Raw genomic sequence first — 8,890 nt, 5'->3', positions numbered from 1 at the left:
ACCTCTCATGGATGACTAATTAACGGATAATTTTATCTTTGGAATGACAACTATGAGAAAACAGTAAACATTTATTTTCCCAACGATGCATTACATAAAACTACATGGGATTTCGAAGTCGTTTGTAAAATTTATTTATTTTGACTATTTTCAAATAGAATCAATATTAATCCTTGAAAATTACGGTGAATCCTACATTTTTCAGTAACTTGCACGATGCGTCCATCAAATTTGGCAACACTGTAGCAATGACGAAATCACAAGTTGAAGTTTTGTTCATTGTATTCAAATGGTTATATGACAAATTAGATAAATTACCTGTATCAATGCTTAAATTTGTTTCGATGTGGCTCCCACGAGGGAAATGGAAAATGTTATATAATTCAAATAGCAGCACCTATAGTTAAAATGTAGCGAGAGGCGTGTGGGTGCGCAGCCTTCCTGCGCATCGATCCGGGAGCGCCGCTGACAGGACCAGTGTGGTAAGAGAAATTCTACATTTTTGTATTAAAGTGCTGTTAATCAACTTGTATCATGTTGTTTAATGCAGGTAATTGTTACATGAAGGCAGTGGCACTAAGTGTGTAGTACTGTCAGTAGTTGTAAGGGCGAGGGAAGACTGCAATGAGACAGGTTAGTGGTGTCCTTGTGGCCACGCTCCTTCCTCCACACCAGCAGTAATCTTTTCAAACTGCCGTCACCAGCAAACCACATACAGCCTGACAACTTGATACTGTCTTGCCATTCCGGGAGGCGGCTCTGAAATGTTTGTATGTCAGCAGAGTGGCGTGCTTGTCTGTGTAGTTTGGCGGACGTGACAAAGGATAAAATATGCCGTGTGTGTCCAGTTTTGAATGACCTCGCTTCCTTCCCTTCCCACGCCAGACCACGTTAGGACCAGATTTATCATTCCCTGTCCCTATGTATGCTATGATTGTCGGTCTGTGCTAATGTTTGAGGTATAGTAGAAGGCTGTGGTGATGTCGGCCAGGCGTATAGCCCTGGCGTAACCTTTTTGGGCTCGCTCCACCTTCCTAACGAGATATTTATGGCAGCCTCGCCGCGGACAGGTGTTGCAAATTGTTGCTCCTCGCCTTTCATGATAACTGCGTCAGCGTTTGGCGTGGTTGCAGTTAGTGTTCGGTCAGAAATTAATAGTATTTCAAACAATTGTAAGGGATTTGCGAGAGAGCAAACTGAGGGAGGGGGAGTTTCTTAATGGTGGGCGTCAGTCTGGCTTTGGTGTACGTCATCAAGTGGTAGGATGTCAGGACGGCGTAGGCATGATGCGGTGCGAGACTTAAAGGGCGTCATGGCCGCAACTGTCAGCACCCCACAACGCAGGGTAGTGTTAGGCCCCGTCATTGGTGCCATTGACACACTTGTTAACTCCTTTCACTGCAAAGTCACAGGAGAGCTTGGGCTGGAATGAGGCTGGCCTGGTTTCGTGATGACATGCTCTTCAGGGCTTGAAGTTATTCTCCTCATAACGTTTTCCTCATCTGGACGGTCTAAGATATCCTAATGAACCATATTAGAAAGAAATGGTATGTGTATTACATGTCATAAAAGTGTAAGCACTTACTCAGACATGTGGAACAAGGATGGATCAGAATATGTTGAATATGTTTGTTGGCCATACCAAAACAGTCCTGTAAAATGTTGTAATGAATGTTTAAAGCAAGCTTAACATGCAAATATTGGAAACATTTACCAGATGAATCTCCTATAGTTGGTTGGAAATGGGCTGAACTGTTTGGAGCAAAAGTGAGGCATTGTTGGTTGATCAGTAATGAACTTTTTATAATTGATCTTTTGGTGTCATAATGGTAAACCTTTGCATTCTGTAAAGATCAGCCTATATCACTTGATGATACATCACTTCACTTATCAGTTCTTCCAAGAATTGGTAGATTATGATTCTTACATTACTTTAGTGATTGTGGCTGACATAGGTTGCTAGTGATTCCTTATTGGCGGTGTCCTCCAAATCATATTACACATCAGGTTCTCCCAATACCTTTGGAATCTTGATTGTCATGCATATTGATAAGAATGCATTGTCTTCTCTTAATCATGGCTTTGTTCAAAGGTGTTGGATTGACAGGGAACCAGACACAAGGAGGAGGGTAGGAGTGTGAGGTTTTCATAAAGTTTAGGAAGATGCCTATCACTGAACCACAGTGACATCATTAAGATTAGTTAGCAGTTTAAATTCTTCTTAATCAGTGGATGATACTTTCCTGAATATATATATATATTTATATATATATATATATATATATATATATATATATATATATATATATATATATATATATATATATATATATATACAAATTATTTTGTAAAGTTTTACTTGCTATGTATTTTAATTTTATATATTCCCATTTGTTTTTGTGTATTATGTACAGTTTTATTTTCTCTATCTAATGATAGTATTTTGTTGGACCAAGGTGGTAATGTTTGAGAGTTTTTAGTTTTGTTTGGTTGTGAGGCATGGAAATTACTTACATACAAGGTCAAAGGAAGTATGTTTTAGATTACTGTGTTAGGTGCTTTGACATTGAGAAATTACTCTGTCACATCTGCTCACTGCCCTTTCCTCAGTGAGAGCAGGTTACTAGCACTACATTCCATACTCTGCTTGCTTGCTTTCATTGTTCACCTAGCTGTCTAAGGTTTGGTTGTGTCCTGTGATTGGCTCCACAAGACCATTCCAGATAATAATGGATATTTTATTGTATGTTACCTTTGCCAACTCTGCTTTTGTCCAAAAAATGGTTAACAGAAAATGCATACTTCACTTCTCAGAGTCTATTTGAGTGACAGGTTCTTGTAGGAATGTTTTCAGTTGTGTATGAGGAAAGTTGGAAATATTTTGAACATGCTAGTTAAGTAAAAAAAAAAGTAAGTAAATAAAAAAAAAGTATTAGGTAGAGAGATCTGAATATGAGAGATTTTTTTTGTGTGTGTGTGTGTGTGTGGGGAGGGGAGTTATGTCTCTAACTTGTAAATGTAGTGATAATTATATGTGTAACTTCATATGAATAAGAGACTGGTAAATGGCTTTGACAGAGAGAGAGAGAGAGAGAGAGAGAGAGAGAGAGAGAGAGAGAGAGAGAGAGAGAGAGAGAGCATTCTACTTAAAGCTACCTGCTAAAGTGAGAAAGGGATAAAGTCTAAAGTATTTTTATACAATTGTTCTGAAATATCATTCTTAGTTGGAAAATATAATTAAATGTGTATATTATTGATTGTAATGTAAGAGAGTTAAGAAACTTGTGATTGCAATAATAAACTGGCTAGGATAAGGATACAAATAAAGAGCAGCAAGGTGGGGAGTGATGAGGGGTTGGATTTAGGATGACAGGTATGCTATTAGGGAGAAAATGCACATCCTAGGATGGACAACAAATGGAGAACATGCAAGGGTGCTGATAGTGTTTTGATTGTTAACACCAGATTATGTTCATCAGACATGTGCATTATTTATTTAATCTACCTTATTTTTATCATATTTTATTTAAGATGCTGTACTTACAAGGATGCATTGTTGTTCTTACATTATTGCTACAATCACACTTAAAGGGTGCAGAGGTGTTTATGAGTCTGATGTCATGGTTGAATTCTGGAACATAATTAACTTAATTCACAGCAAAATGTCTGCTCAGAAGTTATAGTACTTGTACTGTCATTTTCCTTAAAATTATTTTCATGTTTCTGTGTAGCATATATCTGAATATTTTAATAAGTTGCAACATGATCTTTGGTGTTTGTAGCATCAGTCGTATTTAGTACTGCAGTATGTATGTACACTCGCAGTCCACAGTTCCTAACCCACTTAGGATGAGGCAGAGGTTCAGAAGTGGGGCCTTTCTAGACAGAGGCCCATGCTGGCCATCACAGGGCAACACACATGTGCTTGAACTCACTCCTAAACTATTTGTCAGTTTCACTGCAGACTGAATTATGTCATAATACTTCTGAATATAACAACCAAAACTGACAAACGGTTCAGGAGTGTGTTTGAGCATGTGTTTGTTGCCCTGTGATGGTTAGCGTGGCCCACCGTCTAGAAAAGCCCCACTTCTGAACCTCTGCTTCATCCTAGTTGGTTAGGAACTGTGGATTGTGAGTGTGCATGCATTCCTGTGATAGTAAAGCTCAGTATATCTCTGTTGAACAGTTCTATCAATGTTCATCTTGTAGATATAATTAAATGCTGCATTGCACATTCAGTGTATAATATGTAGTACATGTTACTGAATTATAACTGGATTCCCCATCAGGCTGGATATAAATTTCTTGCTGGCTATCCAGTATAAGTACTCTTTACATAGGGATACCAGGCCACTATATAGAATCTGTAGTTAATGAAGTGAAAGTAACTTTGTTAGACTACAGTAATTTCCAGCTTCATGGAAGTTAATATGACAAGAAGTAAAACAAAATTGGTTGACATCTGGTGAAAACTGTCCAAGCGTGTTCACTGCAGAGCAATAAATCAGTTGAATACTTCAAGTAGATAGAGGACAGTGTATGTGTGTATGTATTCACTTGTGTTTGCTCAGAAGATACCTCAACATAAGATATCAAAAGTAAAATTTTGTGCTGAGGTTGGTATTTGATCATAGAACAGTTCATTGAATTTTGTAGTGGATGTTATGATTTATGCAGATCCAGGATATTATAAATCATCCATAGACTTCCCATCAAGGCTTCCCTCCGTAACAGTTTACTTTTGGTAGAGGTTATCATCAAATGATGCAGAGGTGTTTATGTTTTCTATGATTGCCCAACGCTTAAAATATTTCAGTTTGATGATAAAAGAATTAAATTAAGGTTGAGACTTTTACATCAGGTATTATGAGCTCTGAGCTCTTTCCATAGGAGAATGGCCAGGATTGTCACAACCAGCTAACACCTGTGGTCGCCCTTGAGTGAATGCACACACACACACACACACACACACACACACACACACACACACACACACACACACACACACACACACACTCTTTGGTGCATATAGTGAAAGCAGAAGAGCCTCCATCTCTCCCTCTCAGACATTCTCTTTTTGCTTGTTCTAGTATTTGTTTTGTGTTAATGCCTCATTCACACTTATGTATACTCCTTTACCCTATCCTTCCACTTTTCAAGTGGTCTTCCTCTCTTGTTACCATCTTCAGTGTCACATACACTTCACAAACTCTTCACTCATCATCCTCTCATTATGGCCATACTGTATGTGCTTCTTTCACTCATTCCACAATTTACTGCTCATTTACCTCCCATACACTCTTTCACTGCTTTCATCTTCCCATCTTGTTACTCCACATGCATTCTCAGATAACTCAATTCCACAGTGCACACACTAAAAAGATTAGCATTTTATAACTCACTTCGTCTCCCATGTCTGACAGAGGCACCTCTTATGTCCTGGTTAACAGATTTCTTCTTGAACTTAAGTTTTAAGTGTAGGTTTTTGATGCTACTATGGTGCTTTCCAAAGACCTTTTATTTATTTCAATATGTTACTAATTTTGCCATTTTCCTCAAAGTTAGAAAAAAAATGTTCAGGTTTTATGTATTTGTTTTTATTGCAACTATTATGGTTTCTCAAAGAGCGTGTCTACCTTTGCACTTAAGTGATGTGGCAGTTTTGTTCAAAGTAAAAAAAAAATCTAAATGAGCATGAATATTTGCTCATGCTCCTGTTCCAACACACACACACACACACACCAAAAAAAAAAAAAAAAAAAAAAACTTGGCAATTGCTTCTTTCACCTAGCTTTTGCAGTTTTATAAATATCAAGGTGCTTAAATGACAAGTGTTATTTGGCATGTGAGTGTTTTTGTTCATGTTTCATAATTTATCTTTTACACACTGAACGTTGGATAATTAAACATAAGTATTGTTGATCTTACATTAGTACATTGACCATTGGTTGCCTGCGGCTTTATGAAGAGAAAGGTTACATGCATCATTTTTCAGATTAAAGAAAATACGCATGTGTGTTGTTGTTGTTGTGGAAGTGATGACAAAAGTGTCTTCCAGTCCACCAGCAGATTTCATTGCTTATCACAGACTGCTGACATGATCATCAAACACTCTTCTCATAAAGATCTTGCTCTTGTGATTCTTTCATTCTTTATTTTGATATTGTTTATTCTTATGTAAATTATATGATATTGTTAATTTCACTTGATAATACCACAAAGGGAACTGCATTTGATGGGTACCTGAAAGGAATATCAAGTTGAACGTTGATTAATACCAAAGAATGTGTGTGTGTGTGTGTGTGTGTGTGTGTGCGTGTTCTCTGGATGCAGTGACGAGTGCTCAGTTATTGCTTTATTTTTGTATGTATATTTCTCGTATCAGCCAAGTATTCTCTACCTTCAAGTATGGCTACTGTATTTGATATAGCTGCATTCCATAGTTGTTATAAAGAATCCATTCATACAGTGTGCTGTGTGTTGGTTGTGGGGATCACATAGAGCAAATGACAATGCACTTACTTTGTAATACCGTTATCTGTCAAGGGTATAATGAGAAAGTGAAGGGAGGTATCATAACTAAATGGAATTACACGTGTTATTTAACTGTTACTACACGTAAAATTGCTTTGGCATAAATAATGTTACTTTTATGTGTTATGATTATTTATTTATATATTTCATTAATTTTTCTTAGTTTGAGGAGCAACAATGTGAACTAATAAAGAATTAAACCTGAATTACCAAGCAGAACTTCACATTGTATGTAGACTCATAATCGTAAGTCTGTTAACCCACTGTGCTCACTTCCAACTTTTTTTTTTTATATTTCCTTCTGTCTCAAATGCTCTTATCTGCTGAGAATTGCATTAAAAAGGTTGATAACTAAGAGCCTAGAGATTACAGGACATGAGATTGAGAGACACCACAAGACTCAGTGGAAATGATTGCAGGAGATTACACACAAACCTTTTGATCATGATTGTTTGGAAGTACTATGTAAAATTGTGGAAATGAGACCACATCAGCAGCGGAAGTTATACACCCACTCCCCTCCCTGTCCTCTGACCTTCATTAATATAGGAAGTGAGTGTTGGGGAGGAGAGGCAGGAGGGGGTGTCATGTGGTGCAGGGATGGATGGGGTGAGCCAAGGAGATGGGATGGGGTGGTTCCGAGTTCCAGGATCTTGGTGCAGAAAGCTGTGAGTGGGTGTGCGGGGAGGAAGGTGCAGACAGGATGTGGTGTGAGGTTTTTAAGTCTATTATTAGTATTGCTTCAGTATACTTAATACCTGACAATACTCTTTCTTTTTGCCTCATCAGTTTGAAGACTCTTATTTTTGTTTATCTCCGTAATATTACTACGTATCATTATTTTGATGTATGTATTTATCCTTGATTTTACTTTATTGTTTTTTTTTTATCTTTATTGGTGTATTTATTTGTTTGTTTACTTGTTTATTTTTATTTGTCTTTATTTATTATTTATTTATTTATTTATTTATTATTTAGTTTTATCTTGGTATTTATTTTTACATTAGGGGAGGACTCACCACAAGTTGGCATTGGAAGGGGAATTATTATAAAACCATGTAGCCTTTATAAGAAAAAGAGAAAAAAGAAGCAGCAGCAGCCTTGTGCAGTTCAGAGCATTGTTGTCACCACCCCATCCCCTCACAATTGCAGGGAGAAGGAAAGGTGATGTGGGGGATGGGAGTAAGGTATTAGGACATTAGGACAAGGGTGCTCTCTCTCTCTCTCTCTCTCTCTCTCTCTCTCTCTCTCTCTCTCTCTCTCTCTCTCTCTCTCTCTCTCTCTCTCTCTCTCTCTCTCTCTCTCTCTGTCCACCTGTCCTTTCCCAATGCATGGTGTAGGCGTGGGTGGTTTTTCAGGTAGTGGAGGGAGAGGGAGTCCATGTCCACAATAGTGCAATTGACTGTGTGTGTGTGTGTGGATTGGTGAAAGTATACTGACTGATGGAGGGACAAGGCAAGGTAGGGCAAAGGAAAGTGATGAAAGGAAGGATGTAATGGTGACCAGTGGTGATAACCTTAACACACACACACACACACACACACACAAAACTTATTCCTGCTATTGGTATATGAACAGATAGAAATATGCATGTTCCTCTCTCTTCTCCCTCTTCCTTGCCTGGCACTTTCCTTCTGTGCCACATGGGTAAAGGTGAGCATGACACATTGAGGGAGAGGAAAAGGGACAACCACCACCACCACGTCAGCAGCATCAGCCAGGTATGTTGGTTGGCAAAGGGTGATAGTGAAAGCACTAGGAGAGGTGCCTGTGCTGGTTGGCTGTCTGGCTGGAGGGAGGGAGCCTAGGGGTGATAATCTGGGGCAGGAAAGCTGGAGGGGGCCTGTACTACCAACACTGCCAGGAGAGATGAAGGAAAGGAGGTGTTCGTCATGAGCTGGCACGCTTCCTGACGGTGGTGGTGATTGCATAGGCAGGTATTTATATCCCCAGTCACGTCAGGGCTGGCTGCCGCACGTGTAACCAAACAGCCAGCCTCCCGTCCCTGGCCACTGGGCGAGGCAGAGGGAGCGTTCCATTCTATTTTCGGGAAGATTGAGGCAACACTGAGTTTTGAGTCACGGGGAAGGACGGGGGAGGAGGAGGAAGAGAAGTATGCCATCCGCCACCTTGTCCTCTCTCACTGGTGTTAAAAATACTGGTGATGGTGTTTGTTGTAGTTCATAAACAACCACCACTTTAAATAACACTAATAACAGCAACGTGATTAGATAGGAAATACAAACTGGTTTTATTGACCTGTTGGCTTACTTAATTTATCTAATGCCTGATAACGGTGTGAGAGTGTACCGAACAACGAACACACACACACACACACACGCAGTCGTTGTTC

At 38.9% G+C, this 8,890-nt stretch overlaps 1 protein-coding gene across 1 annotated transcript in view; it reads left to right on the top strand.

Moving 5' to 3' along the window:
* Positions 1–425: 425 nt before the first annotated feature.
* LOC135102059 (SIN3-HDAC complex-associated factor-like) overlaps positions 426–8,890 on the top strand; it is an 88,332-nt gene continuing 79,867 nt past the window's right edge. The window contains exon 1 of the mRNA XM_064006749.1: positions 426–482. The gene's annotated coding sequence lies outside the window, so the exon portion shown is untranslated. The remainder of the gene's footprint in view (positions 483–8,890) is intronic.

This window comes from Scylla paramamosain, chromosome 1, assembly GCF_035594125.1.
Source record: "Scylla paramamosain isolate STU-SP2022 chromosome 1, ASM3559412v1, whole genome shotgun sequence".
Classification (NCBI taxonomy): Eukaryota; Metazoa; Arthropoda; class Malacostraca; order Decapoda; family Portunidae; genus Scylla; species Scylla paramamosain.
The sequence above is the reverse complement of the archived record's forward strand: the minus strand, read 5'-3'. Positions and strand labels throughout refer to the sequence as shown.